Source organism: Gambusia affinis, linkage group LG05, assembly GCF_019740435.1.
Source record: "Gambusia affinis linkage group LG05, SWU_Gaff_1.0, whole genome shotgun sequence".
Taxonomy (NCBI): Eukaryota; Metazoa; Chordata; class Actinopteri; order Cyprinodontiformes; family Poeciliidae; genus Gambusia; species Gambusia affinis.
In genome coordinates this window covers 30,107,995-30,132,671 of record NC_057872.1, presented here as the reverse complement: position 1 = coordinate 30,132,671, position 24,677 = coordinate 30,107,995, and the positions used below count along the sequence as shown (strand labels likewise).

Below are 24,677 nucleotides of genomic sequence, written 5' to 3'. Positions count from 1 at the left end.
TAAAAAGGTTTAACATTTTGTAAAATAAATGTGTTCCAACATCAAATTTATAAAACACATATTTATATTATGGGATGCCGTTTGTAAAGTTACACAGTAAATTAACATTAATAATTCGGTTTATTTGACATGTCATAAAGACAAAAATGTCCGCCAAACAAAAGGTATTTGGTGCATTTCTTTGCTAAGGAAAAATGTATAAAACTTCAAATATATCACAACGAGATATTAACTCAGAAAGTTTTGACGAGATACTTGGAAAAACTCGGAAAACAAATTGTCAGCAGGTGGCAGCATTTCTCACCAAAAAAGAAAGAAAAGCACAACAGATGTGGAGGTGATTCATCTGACAATTAAAATACATTACTAATGACTGCCATAAAGCATCAGAACACACATAAAAAGTTTAATTTTACTGTTTTACTGAAAAAAGTCCAACTAATGCACCTGCTTTGTTCTCTGTCTGAAGAGCTGCACCATCAAAATGAAAAGCATTCTGTGATTTTTCAAGAAAATAAATATAATGGTTTATTATGGACAAAACTCACAAAAAAAACTTTTTGTAACTTATTAAAAATATATATGCATGTATTTTTACATATTTATAAAGTCATAACAGGATATTATGAGATACATAATCTATGAAAAGATCAATTTCTTCCATCTCTGAGTTGTTATTACCGTCTGAAGAAATAAATTCTCCCCAACCAAAATCAACCAATCAGATCCAGGAGGAGGGGCTTAGCGCTGTCAGTCATTCTCATGAACTCGCTGTTAACTGTGCTATTAGTGAAGAAACAAATTACAGTTATGGGGAAAATATTTATGCAGCGTCATCGACAGGAATGCACTGACTGGATGTTTAGCAGCCATGACAGACTCTGCTAGCTGTAGCAGGCTGTGTTAGCCCTAATGATGTTGATTAGTGCTGTGAATAAACATCATGTACCTGCTGCTAAATGTGCCATTAGTGGAGAGACAACTTACACCTACAGTAAAATGTACCTGCCATTATTGGTTGCTATGCTAACTGGGCGTTGCAAGGAGGGGTACAGAGGACGATGATTAACAGCGCTAAGACCCGCCTCCTTGTTCTGATTGGTTGTTTCAAGTTAGTATTGGGAGAAGTGAGAGGAGCTCAATATTTTCACACATTATCTCATACAATATTGTCATAATATAATGACAGTTTCAACAAATAAGTTTTAAAAAACATTTAAAAACAGCTTTAAATGTTTTTTTTCTTTTGAGTTGTAAAGCTCACTGTGTTTATCTGATCAACCAGCAGAAACCAGTCAGGCTGAACTGTTTCCAGGATTAAGAAATCGAGTTAATCTGAATGTTAGGAATGAAGACAGCAACACCCAAAACGGCTCAGCTTTGGGAGAACATTTCTGAAACCAGTTAACCCTGCTGGGTTGTACTGGGTTGCACTGGGTCATTCTGGGTTGCACTGGGTCGTTCTGGGTTGTACTGGGTCATTCTGGGTGTCTGACAGGAAACAGACCAGTTTCCTCCTGAACTGGTGTCCATCCAGGTTGCATGGAGGGAAGCGCGCGCTGTCGAAGGTGACGCCATGTCAGTGACATCCTTCACACTGTCTGGGTAAAGAAGATAAACGCTTCAAACGATTCGTTGGTTTTGACTCAGACAGTTAAAATCTCCAGACTGAGAGCAGAAAATAATAAAACATTTTAACATTAGAGAGGATTAAACTAAACCTACAAAATGCTACAAAATATGAGCAAACATTAACTTTATAATGTTTCAATATTAAAATTTATTCTATTAAATTTTAAACCTAATTATTATTATTATTATTATTATTATTATTATTATTATTATTATTATTATTATTATTATTATTATTATTATTCATTTTTGTATTTTTAATTTTTAAGTTACAAAATTTTAAGGGATTACATTTTTACAATTATTTCTGCTTTTCTTTCATCATTTTCTCTTTAATTTCTGAGGCTCCCATGGCGCCCCCTGGCGGTCCTACTTTGTATAACACTGAATTGGATCCACAGCATGGAGTCCCAGTTAAACTGAGCTGGTCGGTCTGGGAGTCCAGTGTGGAAAAATCAATCCCAGTTAGAGAAAATTTCCAGTTAAAAAGACAAGTCTCGTTTTGTGGTTCTAAAAATAAAAAAGACTTTAGAGAAAGAGATGATGCCTTCAAAGACACGTCTGTTCCCAGGACATCTCTGTATTTTCCTGGGCCGGACAGTAGAGACGATTAAAGAGCCAGAGGACAGTAAAGATGCCACCGACTGCAGGTGAAGTTTAATAAAGTTTATTCAAAGCCAACAGCAGCAGGAAACGTGGAAACATAAATCCAGAGTTCAGTTAAACTAAAATGTGACAAGAACATAAACTCAGTACCTCACAGAAGGTCCGACCCGGGAGGAGAGGAGCAAACCTGCGACTGAAAACCAAACCACTGTAAATCATATTGCTAGAAAAAACTGTTGCGATTAATCCCAGAAATTTAAAAAACAACAACAATAAAACATTTAAATTTGGGGTTTAAACCAATTTTTTTAAAAATGTTTAGCAACTTTCAACTTTTAAAAATTCAGAAAATTTCTAAGATTAATCTAAATATTTCTGAGTTTCAAAAGTGCAAAATTTTCTGGAAAAAATGTAAATGTAAATTTAAGAATTGACTTTTACAACTCAGAAATGTACTTTCTGGGACAAACGCAAATTTTCTGACTTTTGACTTGTTTTAGAGGAAATTTACTATTTTTTCTATCTGCAACGGCAAAAAAAACCAACCGTGGAACAATCAGGAGAAATTAGATCCAGAAAAAAAGAACCATCAATTTATATAAAAGAGGAAAAATATATATAAAAAAATGAACATATTATTCGTAGAAAACATTTTCATTGCATTTTCTTCTTATTGTGTAAATAAATTGCTCTTGTTCTGTCAGAGAGCAGCTCGTCTGTTTTCCAGGTATTTTCCCAGCGGATCATTTAATCTGTAAAAATTCAGAGTGGAGATAAAAACAACAGTCAGACCTCCTCCTCCTCCTCCTCCTCCTCCTCCTCCTCCTCCTCCTCCTCCTCCTCCTCCTCCTCCTCCTCCTCCTCCTCCTCCTCCTCCTCCTCCTCCTCCTCCTCTCTCTCTCTCTCTCTCTCTCTCTCTCTCTCTCTCCACCCCCCCTCCCCCCTCAGTTCCCTCCCCCGGTTGATGCTCGGCTCTATTTCTTTTCACTTCTTAATGTTTACACGGACTTGCAGCTTCTTTGCCACCGAGATTCGTTAGAAATCGGAACCGAACGGGCCGTTTTCTCCCCGGTTCGGTTATGAACTGAGCTCCTCCGACCCGGGCAGCTGTTGGCCGACTTTAGGTGAGTAAATAATTTTTTTTTAAAGCGAAGTGAAGCTGAAATGTGTTGTTTTTATTGTTCAGCATGAGGTCAGCGTTGGCTGCTTTACTGCAGGAAAAAGGATGGGAAATAAAAATTAAAAACTGGGAACTTGCTGAGCTGAAGAAATGTGATGCGCTGGCAGGTTTTATTTCAGTAGTTAAATAACCAACTACAGCAGGAAAACCCTAAAATAAAACTCATTCTCACCGAAAAGGATTTGTTTAATCTGAAACTTAAAAGTTAATTACAAGTTATAATTGTAATTTACGGATGTTGTCTTTATTTACGGTCGTTGTGAGTTATCCTGTCCGGGTGTCTTGATATTATGGACTGAAGTGCCTTAAAACGAAAAAATGGGCTTTGAAGAAGTTTGGCTCTTTAGATTAAACTCAGAGAAACTGTCCCATTAAACAGTCCGACGGTGATTAAAGCGTCCCAGCTGCTTTTTGGTCAACATGATGGGTTTAAATCTGTTTGTGTTTCTTTAAAGACGCGTCTCTCACACCGAAGCGGGATTCTTTTTACTATTTCATTTTTATTGACTTCATGAAATCTGCTGGACTTCCTGGATGTTTGGATTGACTATTGTTTCTAAAACTGTTTAAATTAAATATTTGATTTGGTTTTGAATGTGATTATTTTATCTTTGGACCGTTCTTGGATGAATTTAATTGAGTTCAGAGCCAGAGCCTGCTGTAGAGTTTTTGGGGCCCTGCAGATCTGCGTTTGGGGCCCATTTTCTACTTAAGTTAATTGAAATTGTTTTGAAAAATCCTGAATTTGATGTTTTAATAACAAAACAGTAATGCAGTTAATTTACAGCTACATTATTGTTATGAGACAGATAACCTGTGAAAAAAGTTGAGCTCTTTTGCTGTTTCCCAGTCCTTACTAGAAACAACCAATCAGAGTCAGAAGGCGGGTCTTAGCACTGTGTGCTATGCTAGCGTACCTTGTTGTGAATGCTAAAGCTAGTTAGCAGCAGAGCCATTGATGATGGCGAATAAACAGTTTTCATGTTGTTGTAAGTTGTTTCTCAGCCATTAGCAAATTTAGTAGCGACTACCTGAAGTTGATTGACAGCACTAAGACCCGCCTCCTGGCTCTGATTGGTTGTTTGTTTCTTCAGACTGCAGTAGAGCTCAAAACTTGGAGGAGATCAAACTTTTCACAGATCACCTCATAAACGGTCACAACATGGTGACAAGTTTAATAAACATGTAATTCTGCAGCGCCCCCTGTTGGCTCGGAGTGGACCAGGATGTGGTTTAATGTGATCTTTGTGTGAATTCAGCTGCCCCCTACAGCCGGGTTCAAGGTGCAAATCTTAACGCTGCAGCAACAAAACATGACTCACAGCCCAGAAGTGGAACATTTTTGGTTTGATTTATTTAAAAAAATAATAATTATTTGGATAAAAAAATGTGTTTAAAGCCTGTCGAAGGAAACAGGGATGGGAGACGTAGACTGTAATGTTTGTCATAATATTTTGGGATAACGTTACAAAAGGTAAGATAATAAGTTTTTAAAAATCCACTGCAGTTTCCTTTTTTGAGAATAATAAATTTTCCTCAGCAAACAGAAGTAAAATCAAGAATAGTGAATTAAAATCAGTCATCTTGAAACATGAAAATGATCCGATATATTTTCTCATGACTCACAGACTGGCTTGATGTTTCCATTACTGTAAAAATATTTCCCTTAATGTACTTACTTTAGTTAAGAGTGTTTAAAGTACTTCTACTGCTTGATTGATTCAAATTTTATAAACAAACATCTGCATGTTTCTCAGTGACAGACCACCAAGGGAAATGATACAGATGATTTTAATAGATAACAATCTGAAAAGTGTGGTGTGCTTTTGTTTTCAAACCTCTGAGTCATAACTTACAGACGTTCCTCTGAATCTGCAAATACAGCTGCAAGTGTTTTTTATGTTCGTTCTTTTCTTTGTTCTTCACAAAACAGCTCAGTTTCAATCTGAGGAAAACAATCCCCACTGCATGATGCTGCCACCACCTTGTTTCATCATAGAAGTCATATGTCCAGACTGTGCAGTGTTGCTTTGCTAGGTGTTTTAATTTAGGGGTATCTCAGTAAATACAAAATAAAGTCAAAATGCCGAGAATGTTTTAGTTAAAGGGGCAGTAATACGTACGTATAAGAACAATCAGTTTAATTTATGTTATTAAAAACATATTATAGTATAAACTTATGTTTTTAAGAAACTGCTGCTCTCTCTGAGACTCTGCCTTCAGGAAGTCATCACAATATGGCTCCTCTATTAACCCTTTAACAACATTTTTACCAGCGATGCTCTGAGAAGTGGAGGAGCTCAGCAGCTCCTCCAGGTGTTTGCTAATTGCTGCTGGCTAGTATGAAGGAGTTGAGTGGAAGCTCGAAACTTAGAAGCTGCAACTGTGAGGAGGAGCTGTGCCTCGAAGGTGGGGCTAAGCCCACCCAGGCGTTTTGCTCATCTCAATGGTTGCCATGGAGATTAAATAATTCTCCAACATCCATTAAGAATCAAGGCAGCACTCCATGTTGGTAGGGTTTTGATGAAGGAATAATATTAGAACATGATGAAAAGCGAAAACATGGTTAATTTTACATGACACTGCCTCTTTAAATATTACATTTTATTTTCCTTTCATGTAGTTTCTCTTTAATCACTTCCATACAACCATGATTTATTCTTAGGTTGGTGCTGTAAATCCTGTGATCTACCTGGGATGTTATTTCTGCGCTCAGTCTCCCCGGACCTCCACAGTAAATGTTTCTCTTTTTCTGTGCCTGTCTGAACTTTCCTCATTGTGTTCTGTGATTTCCTGCCTTTCCCTTTTCATGTTTCTCTGCCGCTTTGAAAGCCTCTCCAGATCCGACTGTGACTCATTCACGCTGTCCTCTTCTGCCAAGCCTCCTCCATCGATTAATTGCAGAGGAAGTGGCTGGGAGTGGGTCCGCCGCTTCCTCCGTCTCTCCTCTGCCCCCGTTTGCTTTTCATTAAGCCGCTCCGACTGGGTCCAGGTTCTGGAGCGAGCTGGGCTCGTGAAACGTGGCGGCTGTGTGACGGTGACTCAACCGTCATGAGCTGTCAGAGAAGTTAAGCAGAAGAAGTCTTGAGCGGTTTCTGCAGCCTTGGAGACAATAACGTAACTTTTCTCTGGTCCGCTCCATTTGGACTTGGTTAAGGGATTATTCTGACATGTTTTGGTCCAGAACTTTAGTAAACGTGATGCTAAAGGACAGTTTTAGCACCAAGTGAAAGCTAAACAACTGTGAACAGTTGTTTGTAGTTTGTGTTGACAGGCTGACGGATTATTGGGTAGATTTAGTGTTTCAGAATGATTAACTTCGTGAGCATTGAAGCGTACTGTTTGGCAAGAAAAAAATCATTTCTTTTTCACACTGGAGCCATAAAAAAGACAATAAATCACAGCAAATTTAGCTTTGTTGCACTTCTGTGTCTGGGAATGAGAAGCTTGTTGATTAAGAAGGCTTCAGCACTTGGTGACGATGTCTGCTGAAAACCGACGGTTAGCTTCTGTCTGGATCTGATCTCACCTCTTGTTCTGAACGTCAGCGAATTAGGGTCAACTTCGGAAAATTTCAATGAAAAGAACATGGACATTTCTGGGTTTCCAAAGTCACAAATTTGCAAAACATAAAAACGTGAAAGTTTTTAGTGGACTGTACCAGTCTGTCGTGATGAAGAAAGAGCTGAGTCAAAAAGTGAAGCTCTCAATTTACCGGTCGATCTACGTTCCCATCTTTCATCTATGGTCATGAGCTTTGGGTCATGACCGAAAGAACGAGATCGTGGATACAAGCGGCCAAAATGGGTTTTCTCCATTGGGTGTCTGGACTCTCCCTTAGAGAGAGAAGCTCAGTCATCCAGAAGGGACTCAGAGTAGAGCTGCTGCTCCTTCACATCGAGAGGAGCATCTGGTCAGGATGCCTCCTGGACGCCTCCCTGGCTGGCCTGGAAACACCTGGGGATTCCCCCGGAGGAGCTGGAACAAATGGCTGGGGAGGGAAGTCTGGAGCTGCTACCCCCCCGACCCGACCCCAGAAAAACGGAAGAAGATGGATGAACTTTAAATAAACTTTAACACATTTTTTTTTATTTCTGAGATTCAGAAGTCAAAAATGATCGAGTTTTCTGAATCTCAAAAGTTGAACATTTTAAACTCCTAAATTCCAAGTTTTTCTACAAAGAAAGTGAAACTTTTAAAACTCAGAAATTAGTTTTTTTTCTAGAAAATTTTTGAGATTCATTTCTATTTTTGAGTTTGTTTTTCTGGAAAATCTACAACTTTTCAAACTCAAAACTTTTCTTATTTTCCCCGTAAATTCTAGAAAATACCAACAAAATTTCTATCATAATTTTGATTTTTGAAAGCCAGATGTTTTCTTATTTTTTTCTAAGAAATTTTCTGGATTTTTTTTTCTATCTAATTTGTGACTTATCAAAAACAACAAAGTTTCCGTGTTTTTTACCCCAAATATTCCTGAGATTAATCTCAAAATTTGAGTTTTTTCTAGCAAATTTTTAACTTATAAAAATTCAAAATTTGCACATTTTTTCCCCCAAAATGTCTCAGATTAAGCTATCAAACTTGTGACTTTTTGAACTCAAATGTTCTTGTTTTTCTAGAAAATCTTTTGGAAATGTTTTGGCTTTAATTTTCTCCTACTCTTTTTTACAATGACTCTGATACGCCTTGTTGTTCAGACACCTAAAGATCTGCGGGAAATTTCCTTTCTTTCTTTTTGAATTCTTCCTGAACGCCTCCGTGTTTGACATTGTTCTCCAGTTGTTGAGCTGAACTGCGCTGAGAAACGTCCTCATATGAGATCCTCATTAGCGGAGATCGGACCTCTATGGGCCGTTTCAGAGATCAGAAACGTTACAAGCTGGAGATCTGGTTGTGTTTGTCCAGAGCAGCGTTCGGTTTCAGGCGGGGGCCTGGATATGTTTTGGTAGTAGATGAATCTGGCCAGAGACACAAAGGGATTTCAGAAAGCAGAGCAGAGGCTGGAGTCTTTCAGGCGAATTTGATCCTTCTGGACTTTTCTACGGTTTACTGAAAGAGTGTCGAGGCGGCAGTGACTCGCTGCGACCCCACAGCTCAACACCGCGGCCGGACGTCTCTGTTTGGGCAAACCAGCCGACTGCAGGCAGCCGACGATTGATTTACCTGAACTCTGTAAACACATTCACGCCATCGGCCAGGTCAGCTCTGAGGAGCTTCAACTCACTGAGGGGAAGATTTCTGCTGCCACAGCCAGAACGGACGTTAGCCATCAGTCGGCCACATAGTTATAAAATCTGACATCTGGAAAATATATGTGCTTAACTGAAACATGGCAATTTAACGTTTCCTCATGTTTGGTTTGATGGTGCGTTTCCATTAAAATATGTACAAAACTTTGTTGATATATCAAAAAAAATAAACACAAGTTCACAATTTAGTTTTCCCATTAAATAATAAATATAGTTAAAATAACACTTAAATAAGTTTCTAAAAACCTCCAACTACTTCCTGTCATCTTCTTCTTCATGACTTTCGCCAGTTAACATCTGGTTGTTGATCATGTGACTCGTCATGTGAGTAAAAAGTGTTTCCATTCCAGTTTTGTGAAATAAATAAATATTGATACGGATGAAAATCTGCCTCATCATAATCAAAACGTTTCCGTGTTTCTATTACATTTAAATGTCAGATGTTGCAAAATTACACCAGATTTAGATTTACTTTGTTACTTTGGTACATTAACATTAAAAATAAAACAAAACAAACCAATAATTTACGGTACCAAAAGTAAGACATTGTCCAAATCTCCATTTGACACTTTAAGGAAAAAGTTAAATTAATAATTTAACTTTTTGCTCAGATCTTGTTGAAAAAAACTAAATTTCCCAAATGCAGGGCTTCTGTTAAATAGGTAATTAAAATTACATGAATAAACTGTTCATGCGTTACGTCATTAAAAACATGCAACATCATCATTGTCCGACCACTTCCTGTCACAAAGAAGTGATGCAACAAAAGTGTTACCACTGCAGTTTTGCAACAAAAACTAATTTCAATAGAGACTGAAAATTGTCTCATTCTAGCAGCAAAACGTTTGATCAATAAAACAGTTTTTTGTTAAATTCTTGTTTCCAAATTTAGTTTGGAATTTGAAATTGCGCAGTTTTATTAGATTGACTTTATTTTGGTAAATTAACAACAAAAATGACTAATTTACTGAAATCATTTTCCAAAAATATGATATGGACCAAATCTTCTCCAACGTTTGACCCTTTTTGAAGGAAGAAGTCAGTTCTCTGATTTAACTTATTAAATATGAAGGGCGGTTTTTTTCTCTGATTCTTGAGTTTTCACATCAAAGATTCATGGACTCAAACCTCCTTGTGTTTATATGTTACAATTTTCCACTACAGTTTCCCAGCAGCCTTTCTGTCTCCGTGCTGAGGATGAGTCACGAGGATGTAAACGAAGAAGCTTATTGTCTTGGTAAACGTTCCCTTTTGAAGTAAAAATAACCCAGTTGAGAATAACAAAGGGCTGTGGGGTTCCAGAAGAAGGTGACGCTGTTGAATATTCCTACCACAGGCTTATATAAGCCTCCATATGTTCTGCAGCCGTGCAAATAATTTGGAGCAGATTGGACTGCAGCCATCGTTGGGCTCCGGCTGGAGAACTCGAGCCGTTTCTTTTGGGCCTGGATGATAAAAACTGGAGGGGTCGGGGGGTTTGTGGAGGCAGCCAATGAGCCGGCGGGCCGACCGCAGGCTGCTTGTTCTGTGGCGAGGGCCTTCCTGTTGCTGGCGGTTGGTGGGCGGAGCCACACTGTTTGTCAAGACTCAACCTGGCGGCGCGCGCAGGGCGGCTGCAACCGGGGGAGCCTGAGAGGGTCGTGTTTGTTTTCGTTGCTGGTAAAATCAAAGTTTGCCTGTGTGGAGATTAAGTATGAGCCTGTCGCTGTTCAGCACGTAAAAAACAAACGGCGTTGATGTCATGCTTGGCAGCCATGGAGACCATGAGGCTGGATGTTTTCCTCCATCCACTCCACCAGCTGTTTTAAACTCACTGCGTCCATCTTGCTTTTTATTAGACTTATTTTCCTCCGTTTCTTACTGCTTCATTTTCCAGGCCACTTCAGAAAGACAAACTTAAGCCACGTTGAAAGATTGTCACAGTTTGTCAGCAGGCACATTATTCAAAAGAACACGAGGTCTGCCTGGAAGAAAGAGAGTTATTAGTGAAAGTGGAGCAGAGAGGGACAGAAAGGGGGAACGGAGTCGCTGTGGGTCACATAGTTTCTTTTGTAGACATGTCAGAGTAAAGAACTGTGGAGATGCAGCAGTGGATGAAGATGCAAGATGTTTTCTTTTGGCTTCCTATCGTTTTCTGTTTGAGCTCTGCAGCGCCGATCCGATTCAGTTTGAGACAAGATGGACACACAACAATCATACCACTTAAATGTTTTTTAAAACATTTTGTCATGTTTCAAACCAGAAACTATGTGAAACGAAGGCTGGACAATATAAACATTTTATACCAGTCAGTAACGGTAATTATTGATTAGTTTTAATTTCCAATACCTGAAATATCATTCCACATCATTTTTTATTTTTAACCAGTTGTGAGAAACGGCAACAAAACCTTAAATTGATGCTGCGCAAGTTACTCAGCAGGCTGTTGCTAAGCAACCAAAGAGTGAGTGAGATGATGCCACCAAACTTGTGGGCAGATTGAAGCTGAGTGACTAACTCTTTCCTCTGCCTACATCTCCCAGAATGCTGTGCGGTTAAAACTCTACCAGATGTATTATCTATTAACATTGATCATGTACCGTTCACATTGTATATTTTTATTGATTTATTGTCCAGCCCTATGTGAGACAAAACAGTGTTATAGTGATATTTCTGAAATTTAATTGAGTAAATCAATAAATATATTGGCATATTCTACAGATTTTTTAAATCACGTTAAGATTTTCTTATACAACATTAGAAATACATTAAATATGCAAAAATTCCATCTTTTGATGAAGAAAACAAACATTTTATTGTCTAAAAATGCAGAAATTTAGCAATGAATTTGAACCTAAAACTACACTAAAGAGAAGTTTTAGCTAAAATATATTTACAAAGATGTTCTGATTTTAAATGCACAGTGTGTTTACATCCAGCAGCTTTAGATCGATTATTTCTCTGCCAATGTTGTTTCTTCATTTAATGATTAATCAGTTACTATTAATCAGTAACTATTAACTGATTAATAGTTAATTATTAACTATTAATCAGTTAATAGTTGACTCTCAATAATTGATTTATCTGATTAATCGTTTCAGCCGCAGTAAGTTGAAAATAAGAAAAGCAATGCATATGGAGATAAATTGGGGCCTGGACATTTGTTCAAAAGAAGAAAAAATTTAAACTAAAAAGTTATTTTAAGACTGAAAAAATGTTCAAAATTACTTTTCAGATTCAGTTTGCAGCATTTTTCCAGTTACAACTTTTTTTCTTCTGAAGGAAACTTTATGGCCCAAATGTAGCTCCATAAATGCATCTTTTTACATCCACTTTGCTGTTACTCTCTGCTTTTGTTGATCTGTCTGATAAAATCCTGACAACTTACATTAAAATTTATGTCTTTACGCTGATAAATGAGAATACTTTGTCTGAGGTGAGTAATAAAGTAATGAGCAGATGATGTTTTTCTTTAAAGACTAAACTTGCCTGCAGGAAGCCTCCGTTTTATTAACTGTGCTAACAACAAAACTGCTTCATGCTCCTGAAATAATAAATAATTTGCAGCAGCTCTTAGAAACCTGCTGCGCCTCTCGCTGCTTCTGTTTGCCTTTGAACAGCCAAAAAAAGAAAAAGCTGTGAGTTAGCTCGATCAGATTGTGCCCACACATGTAGACTGGCGATGTTGCCCCTCCCCCACACGCTGCTGTTTGCCCAGGACGTCCTGGATCCTTCCTCAGCTTCTCTTCCTGTGGTGCTGGACAGATACGGAGGTGCCAAACAAAAACATCTCCAGAGATTTGTCTTCAGTAAAGCCTCTCCGTTTGCCACGAAGCAGCAAAAACAGACGACTGAAAGCCCCCCACCCCCCCCACCCCGCCTGGTGGGGGCTGGAATGGTTTCAGTCCAGAAAAACAGCATCAAAAAAGGCAGGAACGTCTCTAAAGGTTCACCTTCAGGCTGCACACGTGGCTCAAGTTTTGGAGAGAAGAAAATAAAGCTTTAACGTCCAGATGCTGCAGAATGGGGCCCATCTGGATGGGGGGGGGGGGAGTTAATAAGTGGAGGAAAAAGCTCTACAGTGATCACCTTAATACGTTTCAGGTTTTAACTTCGTCTTCCAGAAAGGCAGCACTAATTGTGCCAGAAGAGTTTGGTCTGTAAATCAATAGGGTTGAAGTTCAGGAATTTACTACTGCGGGTTCTGGAGGCAGAAACTGCAAATGTATGAAAAACTTTGTTGATATTCTGCATTCAACTAAAATTTGAGCACATTAGTAACAGAAATGCAGGTATTAAATCTGCATTTTTATTACAAATGTGTGCAAATGTTAGTCAATATTCCACTAATGCCAAAAGTTTTTTTTTTCATAAATTCACAATTGCGTTGTTTCCATTAACTAAAAACACAATTAAAATTTCACGTGAATAAGTTTGTTCATGGGATAAGTCATTAAAAAACATGCTGCGTCATCATCCTCACATTCCTTCCAGTTGTCGTCTTCTTCATGGTTTCTGGCAGTAGCAACAGCTGGTTGTTGATCATGTGACCTGTGATGCAAGAAAAAGTGTTTGCAGTGTTGCAAACATGCTACTTTTATCTGAAACAGCAACAAAAACGCTTCATTGTATCGCAAAACCTGGAGTTTTTTTTAAATTGCCGTGTTTCTGTTAAATAAGAAATGCAAGAAAAATCACACAAATAAGTTTGTTCACGCGATAAGTTGTTAAAAAACTATGGAGCACCATCATCCTCCATCTACCTCATGTCATCTTCTTCTCTCTGGTCAGATGTTGCCAGCGGCAACATCTGATTGTTGATCACACGACTTAATGTGAGGCGATAAAATTATGACCCGGCCAAGAAACCGCCTCATCCTAGAGCCAACAATTTTTATCTAAAAATTTCCGTTTTTTCAAAATCTTTGCGTTTCCAATTAGCAAATTTATTTTTGTGATTTCTTTGTCCGTATATAAAATAGTGTATTCCCCAGAACTGCAATGTAAACACTTTTTATGCATCACACAAATCCAGTGATAAACAGCAGGATGTTACTACTGGCAGAAACCATGAATAAAACAGGAAGTAGTGGAAGGATAATGGGGTGGCGTGTTTTTAAAACTGGTGGCGAAAAAGGCAGAGTATTCAAACAAACTAGATTTGTCCCATGGATGGGAGACCGTCAGTTAAAGGGTTAATGACCAAAAAATGTTTATTCACATGACTTTAAAAGTCTTTCTTATTTAATATGTTGGTTTTTTTTGTTAAAGTTTTGCATACATTTGTAATGTTGATGCAGCTATCAGCTGATAAAAGCATCTGAACTGATTTCTGAGCAGCTGCAGTTCATTTAGGATCTTTGGTTCTCTCTTCTCTCCGCCTCCCTGAAGCCGGCAACACGTTAGTTTGGTAAATCTTTCAGGTGTCACATGTGCAACAGGACCTCCATGTTAGCCACAAACAGAGGAAAACAACCCGAAAACAATTCTGCGACGGTTTCAGCCCCGATAGAAGCAGCAGAAAAAGCTGCCATCCAGCCGCCACTGAGGTGTCGTCTTAATCTGAAGCAGATGTGGCGACGATCGAGAGCTTTACTGTAAATTACCTCCTCCTTCACACAGCAACCACCCAGAGATTTACATTGGAGTCGAGGCGCAGGAATGTTATCTGCAGAGAGAAATCCAAGAGCCTTGAGTCACAGTAGAACATGGCGCTTCCCGCAGACCTTCAGGGAGATCAGGGTAATGCTGTCAGTCAACGCCGACCCCCCAGAGAGACGCAGCCGATAAAAATGTTCAGCTGCAGATTCCAACTTCTGCACGCTCTCCGTCCCAAACAAAGGCCACAGCGGACATTTATGGCAAAATCAACGTATATGTGGAGCTGCGCTCAGCAGGACAGCGTTGCATGTTCACATCTGTGTTCATGAGGATGTTTGACGCTGGGTTTTTGTGATGATTGGACGGTTTTTCAGTCCCTGCAGGTTCAGCGTTTCCTCATAGAGACTCTGATCGCCTGTTTCCTCTCATAAAACCAACCAATCAAACAAGCGATCAGAAACTGCTCACCTCAGGTTCAGTCAGCAGGAAACATGGATTATTTTTAGGCATGTTGATGTCTAAAAAAGCCTTCAACACAGAGGTAGTTGTCTTAACGGCCTGATTTATGTCAGTTTATTCTGGTGAGGTTTAAAACAATCACAGGACGACTGGTCCGGTAAAAACCCAACGCTTCCTTTTAGTGTAACATTGGACGGCTGGTATATTTGGAGGTTACTAGAGGCCTCTAAAAATGCTCAAAACTTAATAGTTCAAATAGAACTTAATATAAATGAACACACAGCCAATACAGTGTCAGGAGGTAACTATTAAAGCTTCCAAAGTTTCAGTTTCTGGAGAAATGTTCAGATATTCTCTATAAAAAAGTCCTATTTACCTTTGTTTCAACTAAACATAGATTTAAAGAGAAATATTAGTTATTGGTAAAACATTTACTGGTCATAAACTCCCATTCAAAAATGTGACCTGTCCCTTTATCTTAAAATTGCGCCGGCGTTGCATCGTCTGCGGTGAACTTTCATTTAATTTGTGTTTCACTCAGTTTACATCTGGTTGAGATGTGATGAAATTTACTTTCCACATATGAAAAACTGATCTTTGCACATGAAACATTTGAGATAAAAAAAGTTAAGTATGAAAAATATGACAAAGTGCAGCTGCAGCCACTTTCTCTCAACACTGCAGTGAAGTTTAATTACACAGCAGGCCGAAAACCTTTTGTCTTTTTAGACTTCACAGAAAAATCTTTATCTTCATTTTCCTTGAAACTGGATTTCCTTTGATCATTAATGCATCTCCCTTTGATTGATATCAGTGTGTAAGTAAATTATTTCAGTCTTTCCTCAGAAAGCTGTGGAAGAACAGAAAAATAAAACGATCTGCTGCGTCTCACACAGGCCTCCCGTCACACAACTTTAATCCATTTGTAGATTTAAAAACATTTACAGAATGAGCCTGGAGGTCAAACGCCCTCAGAGCTTTTCAAAAGAAGCCGTAAAAACACAAAGAGCTTCCAGTGAACTCTGAGAAATTCATCTGATTAGACGAAAAGACGAGCAATTAACTGTAAATTAGTGCGTTTAAGTTTCTTTGCTCCGTTCTTTGATGCTTATTTTGACTCGGCTGCCATAAAACAACCTTCTTTTTAAGAGTTTATGAAGCCACTTCTGTTGATTCTTCATTTAGTTTCTGCCTGTTAATGCAAACAGCCCAAAGACAGTAATCTCATTTATAAAGGCTGTCAGTTTAAACAAAGACTACAAAGACTGCCAACAAAACATGAATTTACACACGCTCATTTCAACACATGTGAATGACGTATTTCATGATTTTTACTCTTTGTTTCTTACTGGTTTTCATGTCCAAACTCCAGATATTTAAATAACCTGAGTTTTCATTTATGGAGCAGCTTTCAGTGGTCATAATGTTCTGCCTGATCAGACCACACTCATCGCCGGCGTTTGGAGGGTTTCCTGAGTTTCAGTAGCAGGAAAAGATGTGAAGGAAGTTTGCGTCTGAATCAACAGATCGCTGCTGGAACAATGGCTGAGAGGATCAGAGAGAAACTCCCACAGAGTCCAATAATCTGCCGGAGACGAGATCTGGTAAAAATAAACTCCTGCCACAAATACAGAAGATACAGAGACTTTCCTCTTTCCATTAACGTTCAGGTTTTGTCTCATCATTTAAACTCTTTTTGGATAAAACATGAAAAAGTTTTAAATAAATCCAGATGTTAAAGAGAGTTCAGATATTCTCTGATGTGACGTGGCTTCTGTCTTTAGCTGAGACAGACATGAAGCTACATCTCTGTTCCTGCATGCAGTTACTCTGCCAGTCAGCAGAACCTTCTTAACGAACGTCCTTCAGAAACCCGTTCAAACACTGAAACAGGCCCGAAGCTCCTCCATGCTGTAAACATCTTCACTAAGTAGTGAAATAATTCGTAGTCTGAGATCGGAAGCAGCTTGTTCACGTCGTCCAACATGTTTCCGTTCAGACGGGTCGAAACCGGCGGCAGCCATTTTGTTCATGCATCTTTCTGTTGCACTTCGGTGAAAGGTTTGAGGTCCTGGTTCAGCCATGCTTTGCCTACCAAGATGGCGACGGATCACTTCCTGTTCGGACTTGTGCATGTATTCCTTCACCAGTGGATCACAGACATTCTGGGTTGGGCCGGTCTGGTTCTGTGACTGAATGTTGTATGACTGAACGTTTATCCAGCTTCCAAAGGAGAGCTGAATCTGACTCACTTCTTTGCTTTTATTGGTGAATAGTTGACATTTACGTGCCTGAATGCAGTAAAAACTAACTCTGTTGGTGGTTGCTGGTTTATATCAGTGATTTTCTGATGAACCTGCTGATGTGGTGAACCCTGACCCACACGTTAATCTGTCTTACAAGCAGCTGGCCCGTAATGTCTGAGCCGCTCTGCTCCGTTCCTGCTCTGTGAGTCTGCAGCACAATGCAAAGCTGTGTTTTTGGTCACAGTTTGTGGACAGCTTGTGTTTTTATTTTACAAGAGCTCCATGCATCCTCGTGCCAGCGTGATCCACAGAGCATTAGAGCACATATAATTACAGCGCCGTCTGGTCATGTCCCTCTCAAACCTCAGCCAGGGCCTCCATTTTGGGTTTTCCACCATCTCGCTCGCTGGAGTTTGGGTTTCTGACGCGGCCGGCTCGCGCTGAAGGTGAGCGGCTCGGTGAGATTTATCTCGCTCTGGGTTTTTGTGGCGCTCTGACCAGCGGAGCCGCAGCCATCCGGCCTGCGGTTTCTGCAGAGCGGATGACCAGGCAGCTGTTTGCGCCGCGACAGACAGAGCTGCAGGCTGAAACGTGTCGGAGGGGGAGAAGAGGCCCAGATGGAGAGAAAACAACAGAGTATCAGAGTAAACCACATCACATCACACATCTGCAAAAGCCCAACACTTAATGAGTGAAAAAACAAAGATTGGTTTGTTGTTTTCTCATCAAAGTCCTCAGAGAGAGCCGTAAAAAGCCTCGTTATAAATCCACTCGCTCGCTTTTAACCCGTGTTGCATTATTGGGCCTCAGAGATCGGTTTGTTTGCATGGAGGGAGGGCCGGTCCGCATGATGTTATCATGATGTTCACCCTGATAATCACAGCGAGAGTTAAAGAAGTCACAGCGAAGCCAACTCACTGATTTCTGGCCCAGAAACTCTCTGGTTGACCAATTGCTGCTGATAAAACCTGTTATTTTTGCTCTAAATCAAAAAGTTTTTAAAAGTTTTTCCAACATCCTTATTGTGTGTCTTTGTAGAGGAAAGTTAGGAAGAATAAAATCTTCAACAGTAATTTCCATTGAGCATTTAATTGCATAATGTGACAGTTTTAAAATGAATTTGGAAAAAAACAATTGTTTTCCAATAAGAAGCTTTGTCTCTAGGAGACGTTTTTTTGGCCGTATGGTTAAACTTTTCATCCATTTCCAGTCATTCTCTGCGACACCAGCTGCGTCTCCGTTCACCTTAAAACGGCACCAACTGGAACCACAAAATAAATCAGTATGGAAATGCACAAAATTCAATAAAATTGCTTTATTTCACAAAACTGCAGCGGAAAAGTTTTGTCATATCAAGCAAGTCACATTACAACCGGATGGCGCTACTGGCAGAAACCAGGAAGAAGACGACAGGAAGTAGTTGAAGGATGATGGTGTTTGTTTTTTAATGATTTATCATGTGAACAAACTTATTTTAATTGCATTTCTTATTTAATGGAAACAAAAAATGTGTTTTCTTTTAGTGGAATACTGACAAGGATTTGCACCCATTAATAATGGAAACACAGATTCTTTAAATGAATCTGAAGTGGTGAGTTAATACGGTTTAATGCATATAACTAGTTCCACTGGCAGATTATTTCACTTACAAAAGATAAAATCTGTGAAATAATCTTCCAATGGAACTGGTACTTTTTTTATTCAATATTTAAGAATTATTTATTTAAAATTAGCTTCTATATCTCGCTCCAATGTTATCTGTAAGTCAGTTTTGTTTTACTCTACGTGTACAACTATTTGCACTAGAAACTAGGCCAAAAATCCTTTTGTGTTTTTGCAGTGAAGGGGGTAAATATTTGGCCCCTGGTTCCTGCAGTGGAAAAGCCCCGTTACTCTAAAGGAAGTTTGTGTTTGGAGCTAAACTCCTTCCTGCTGCCCTGCTGAGCTCCCATCAGTCTGGTCCAACACCCCAAGAAGACAAACTGAAGGAGAATCTTTTCCCTTTGTGGGGAGGAAGAGGAAGTTTTCCCACAGGATCCAGGAGTTAAATCCCAACTGAACGTCCACTTCAGTTCATCTGCTGGATAAATCCCTCACAAAGTTTCTATAAACTAAACAGAATCAGCCGGACTTGTCTCGGTTTTGTTGCAGCTCCTCCCGTTATCTAATATTTAGCACAGAGTCTTTCTGCTGCACCAAACAACAGCGTTACCATGGCGACCCTATCTAGACGCTCTCCTCTCCGTCGCCGGGCGCTCTCCAGGAAAAACAGAGTTCAACCAGAAAAGGAGCATCAGCATGGAACAAGGTTCTGATGGTTAACTGGAGCTAACAGAAAACTGAACCTGAGGAAACATTTTCTCTGACTGAAATAAATAAAAACAGTAATTAATGACTAAAACACTTCAGCTAACTGGAACTATGTCATAAAACTAAAACATACTGAAACGATAGATGTAATGTGCTTCGTTTGTGTCTTTATGAATCTATTATTTAGCCTTTTGAACTGATGTGAAGTTGATTGTTTTTTTCCCAGGAGCAGTTTATATCTTTTTGTTTTTTCCACCAGAAGTAACAACCAGCTGTTGATCATGTGACTTGTGACTCAAAATGAGTGTTTCCATTGCAGTTTTGTTAAATAAAACAATTTTGATGCGGCCAGAAAAACACCTCATCTTAGCGCCAAAACCTTTTGATGAAAAAATGAGTTTTTTTCCAAAATGGTGTGTTTCCATGAAGCTAATTTATTTTCAAATGTCAAACTGCGCAATTGCATGACGTATCGCGTGAACAATCTTAACCACAGATTGTTTTTATTTACTTATTTTCTTATGATTTCAATTGTGTTTAAATTGGAAACACGATAATATCAACAAATTTTTGCACACACACTTTGTCAATATTCCACTAATGTCAGAAAAACAATTTTGCAGTTGTGTTGATTCTATTAAATAACAAGTGGAGGTAAAATCTCATGTGAATAAGTTTATTTATGAGAAAAGTCCTTGATAAACAAGTTGCACCATAATTCTCCAACCACTTCGTGTCGTCGTCTTCCTTTTTAATGAAAAAAGACAACAGCCAAATCGCATTTTTTTCAACATTAGCAGAATACAGGCAAAGATTTATACAGATTTGTAAAGGAAACGCAGCTATAAATGTCTGTAAATCTTTGTCAATATGCCACTAAAGTTAGAAAAGCAGTTTTGCAATTTTTGTATTTCCATTTAAAAAGAAACAGAATTAAAATCACATGTGAAAAAGTTTGTTCATGTGAAGTCAATAAAAACATCGTCCTCCAACCTCATCCTGTCTTCTTCTTTGTCGTCTCTGCCAGAAGCAACAGCTGGTTGTTGATCATGTGACTTGTGTGATGTGAATAAACTGCTAAAAAAACAAGTCCCAACTTTTAATAGAAAAATATGATTTTTTAAATTGCTGTTTCCATTCAGTAAAATTATTTCTGTAGTTCCAGTTGGATCCATTTGAAGGTGAATGGAGACGCAGCTGGTGTTGCAGTTAACGAGTCCTGCTGGACGTGAGTGAGTGAAGAGTTTGTCAACAGATTGAGCGTCTTTCTGGTTCCAAAGGCCAGAAGTTCAGGAACTCTCAGCATCAGTTTAGCAGATAGCAGCGCTCACTCAGCGAAACGCTTCCTGCCAAGGCCTCTGCGCCGCCTCCTCCCCTCCGTCAGCCACGCTGCTCCCCCTGAAAACATCAGCTGCTTTCAGGCTCAAACTTTTCCACTCTGGATCTTTTTTCCAGAGTGGGGGTTCTGCTTTGGGTGCCGCCTCTTACTGTAAGCCTCATCATAAACACGGCAGCGTGAGCATGAAGGCTCTGACATTTTGAGTTAATAATGTGGAAAATTGACAAATGTCATTAAATCTGTGGGTGTGTGTTATGTGGGCTGTTTTTTTTTTTGTTTTTTTTGGGTGTGGCACTTTCTGCAGAGTTTTCTGCACGTCCCCAGAGTCTCATTAGGGTCCCTTTCTGGCCCCCGCCCCACCCGCTGGACGTGAAGCATGGCTGCAATCGGAGAGTGTGTGCCAGCCTCGCAGCGGTTTGCAGAATCCGTCCAGAGAGCCAAGATGATAACCCAGATGCAAAGGATTATGGGTCTTACACTCGGTTGCTCTGGTTTATTGTGTGGTCGATGTGTCACAAGCAGGAATTTATTCCAGTGTTTTTGCTCTGGAGCCCCTGAATGGATTTCTTCTTCAGCAGATTTTCAGATTTTTCATGCAGATGTTTGTCTGTTGACTGCGCTGGAGGACAGTTTTGGGTTTGCGTTCAGGTTGATCCTGATCGGTCGGCCATCGTTTAGACCTGCTCAGCTCCACTTCTTCAGAAAGCAGCTGGCAGTGAAATGATGCAGAGCTTCGCATTAATCATGATGACTGTGGCCAGCAGGTTGTCAGGAAACGTTTTGGCTGATTTCTGTCTTCTGCTCTGCATTTCTTTTGTCTTCTGCTGGAGGTTTTTCCAGGTTGGGAGCCACAAACTATCAGATCTGCAGTTCAGGGGCCTCAGAGGGCTGGCAGGGAGCCACACTGCTTCCACTCAGATTCGCTCTCAATTTGAGGAAATTTTCTTTAGTTCTTATGATCTCCTGGAAAAAAAATGTCTGCTGCAATTGTTTATTTCTGTTTTCTTGCATTTTAATGGCACTTTAATGGAGTTTAACCACCGGTTCTGGGTCCCTTTGGGGACCAGCGGCTCATTAAATCAGGTCAGCATGCAGCTGCATGAGGAAAACAAAAACCAACCCAAGAGCCATGAAATTAATTTATGTCATTCTTCTGTTACAATTGTCTGAATCAGAAAACACATTCAATCTTTTTGCTCTTTTGTTGGAGAACATTTCTGCCAGAAAAACTCTTTAAAAAATATTTTTTTAAGAAGAAAGCTGTAAAAACTGTACAAATAACAGACATTATCCATCCATTATTTAATTTTACTTTAAAATCACAAAAGTTTGGCCTACAGTTTTACAGCTTTAAGTTAAAAAGAGAGAATGATAAAGTCCAATACTTCAAGTTATTGCTGCTAAAGGAGAATCTGAAAGCAACTGAATCTGCCTGGATTCAGTTTTACATCCATTTTTTACATTTATTAGATCTTAATACTCTGTATGGCAAAATATTAGGATCATTTTAGACAAATAGAGGAAAATATTTCTGCCATAAAAATCCCAGAAATTTTCTAGAAAAAACTTTGAAATGTTCAAAGTGAAAAGTCAAAAAATGTCTGGAAAAAACATGGAAACTTTTGACTTTTCAAACTCAGACATTTCAGAAAGTCTTTTCTAGAAAACTTGAGATTTTTGTTACAAATTTTCATACTAAGACTTTTTTCTAACAAATCCACTGACTTGGACTGAGATCAAGAAATATCCAACATTTGTCGAGTTTTTTTTTTCTCACAAATGTTCAACATTTAAAAGGTCAGAAATTTATTTGTTTATTCCAGAATATTTCTAAGATTATTCTCAAAATGTCTGTGTTTTTGTTCCTCACAAATTTTAAACTTTTTGAGTTTGGAAATGTTCTTTTTTTTTTCTTTTTTTCTAACTAAAATGGCCCTAATGTGCCTCCGTAATTCTACGTTCAGACTTTGTGCTGCATGAAGTTCAACAGTTCATCTAAGTTTGTTTGTTCCTCGTTCTGAGAAATTCTAATTATTATACATCTAATTAACCAGCCCAAAATAAAGGAACAAATTTCTTATTTGTGGCTGTGGCCTAGTTAAAGGTATTTGAGGGAGAAGGAGGGTGAATTATGACGTCAAAAACATCTTTTAAAAGGATGCAAATTAGACACTTTAGGCATCAAAACAGAATTACCACACATTGCTGCACAGAAAAGGTGTTCCCCAGGAGTCTCCAGCTTTACGATCCACAAAGATGTTATTTCACAAAGTCCAGCTAAATAAAACTTGATTACAGACGTAAATGTTACATGGAAAGACAAAAGGAAACATTTCATATTCTAAAAAATATCTACTTTCATAGGAAATTTGCTATTATTTTCAAAACAACCAACATATTATTTCTATTACTGGTTATCGTGGGGAGATCAATTCCAAATATCAATCCCAAATTGATATAAGTATCAGATTGTTACTTTGGTTTCAAAGTCCCTGAAATTTTATTATTCTATTTTCTCAACTTTACTGTAAAAGCGATTTTTTCATTTGGTTTCAACTTTTCCACTTTTTTTATTTAGTAAAAACGTCTAGAGGTGTGCCGATCGATCGGCCACCGATCATAATCACCAGATTTCTGTGAAAAAGTGTCTGATCAGTGATCGTTGATCACCGTCTCTCTGTATCGGTTTGCAGCCTGCGTGTGCAGCTGATCTCCTCTTTCCTTCACAAAGCGCAGCAGCAAATCCTGAGCAACGTGGTGAGAAACTTCAACACTCTGAGCGCGAATCGGGACGTTTGTGTGTAGGAAATGTAGTTTCCAATAAAATGAGATGAAAAATATATTCTGAAAAAATGATCTTGTCATTTTGAAATGGAAAAAATGATAAAACAATAATTAGTATCTATATTTAAAGGCATTAGTTGGTTGTTCATTATGATTAGCTGGAGTTGTCTTAAATGAAGGATTGTGTCATCGGCATAGAGGTGAATAAATTAATCTGCAGCAGATTTTTCTATTTTATCAATAAGAATTGAGAAAAGGATGGAACCATCTGGAATGATAAAGAAACCTGAGGTTCAGTATGGACTGGTACCGATCCGACTGAAAAACAGAACAGATTCGACTTAAAAAGTTTATTTTTTTAAAACTCAGGCATAAATATACTGAATTACAAATTAATCTGATAACGTTGCACCAGCAGAGAACAGATTAATTAATTAACACATGTTTGGTCAAACGTGTGAAAACAACTCAACTTGGAGTGGTTCAGTCGGAACAGGTCGGATCAGAACATCCGGGTCAAAGGAAGAGTAAAGAACCAAAAGGAAGAGGCTCCATATCTTGGGCTCATTTTCATTAGCATTACACTGAACAGATCAGCCCTTATGGATCAGAAACACTGTCACCGATAACCTATCTGGATTTTTGTCAATATCAGTATCGATACAGATATTGATATTAGATCAGTGCATTTCCAATTGGCAATTAGGAAAAACTGAAAAAGAATTTTGTCTGAATTCACATACTGTTCTGTTTATGAGATAATTATGTCCATCAGAGACACCATGTTGGTTCAGAGACGCCATGTTGGTTCACAGACGCCATGTTGGCTCAGAGACGCCATGTTGGCTCACAGACGTCATGTTGGCTCAGAGACGCCATGTTGGTTCACAGACGCCATGTTGGCTCACAGACGCCATGTTGGTTCACAGACGCCATGTTGGCTCAGAGACGCCATGTTGGTTCATAGACGCCATGTTGGTTCATAGACGCCATGTTGGTTCACAGACGCCATGTTGGCTCACAGACGCCATGTTGGTTCAGAGACGCCATGTTGGCTCAGAGACGCCATGTTGGTTCAGATAAACAACCCGTTTCGTCTCATAACCGTAACTCTTTTCCATTTGTGCTTTTTCCCACTGTCTTTTTCTTTTGTGTAATAAATTAACACGACTTGGTAAAACTGTGAAATAAATCGTTTTTCATCCTCGTCTAGTTTTTTATTCATTATCCTATAAAAACTGGATTTATGTGGCGCATTACGGCTCTGCAGGTTGCTTCTTTCCACAGAC

At 38.9% G+C, this 24,677-nt stretch overlaps 1 protein-coding gene across 1 annotated transcript in view; it reads left to right on the top strand.

Annotated features, from left to right (window-relative positions):
• The first annotated feature begins 3,211 nt into the window (after positions 1–3,211).
• pear1 (platelet endothelial aggregation receptor 1) overlaps positions 3,212–24,677 on the top strand; it is a 58,290-nt gene continuing 36,824 nt past the window's right edge. Inside the window, exon 1 of the mRNA XM_044118336.1 lies at positions 3,212–3,362. The gene's annotated coding sequence lies outside the window, so the exon portion shown is untranslated. The remainder of the gene's footprint in view (positions 3,363–24,677) is intronic.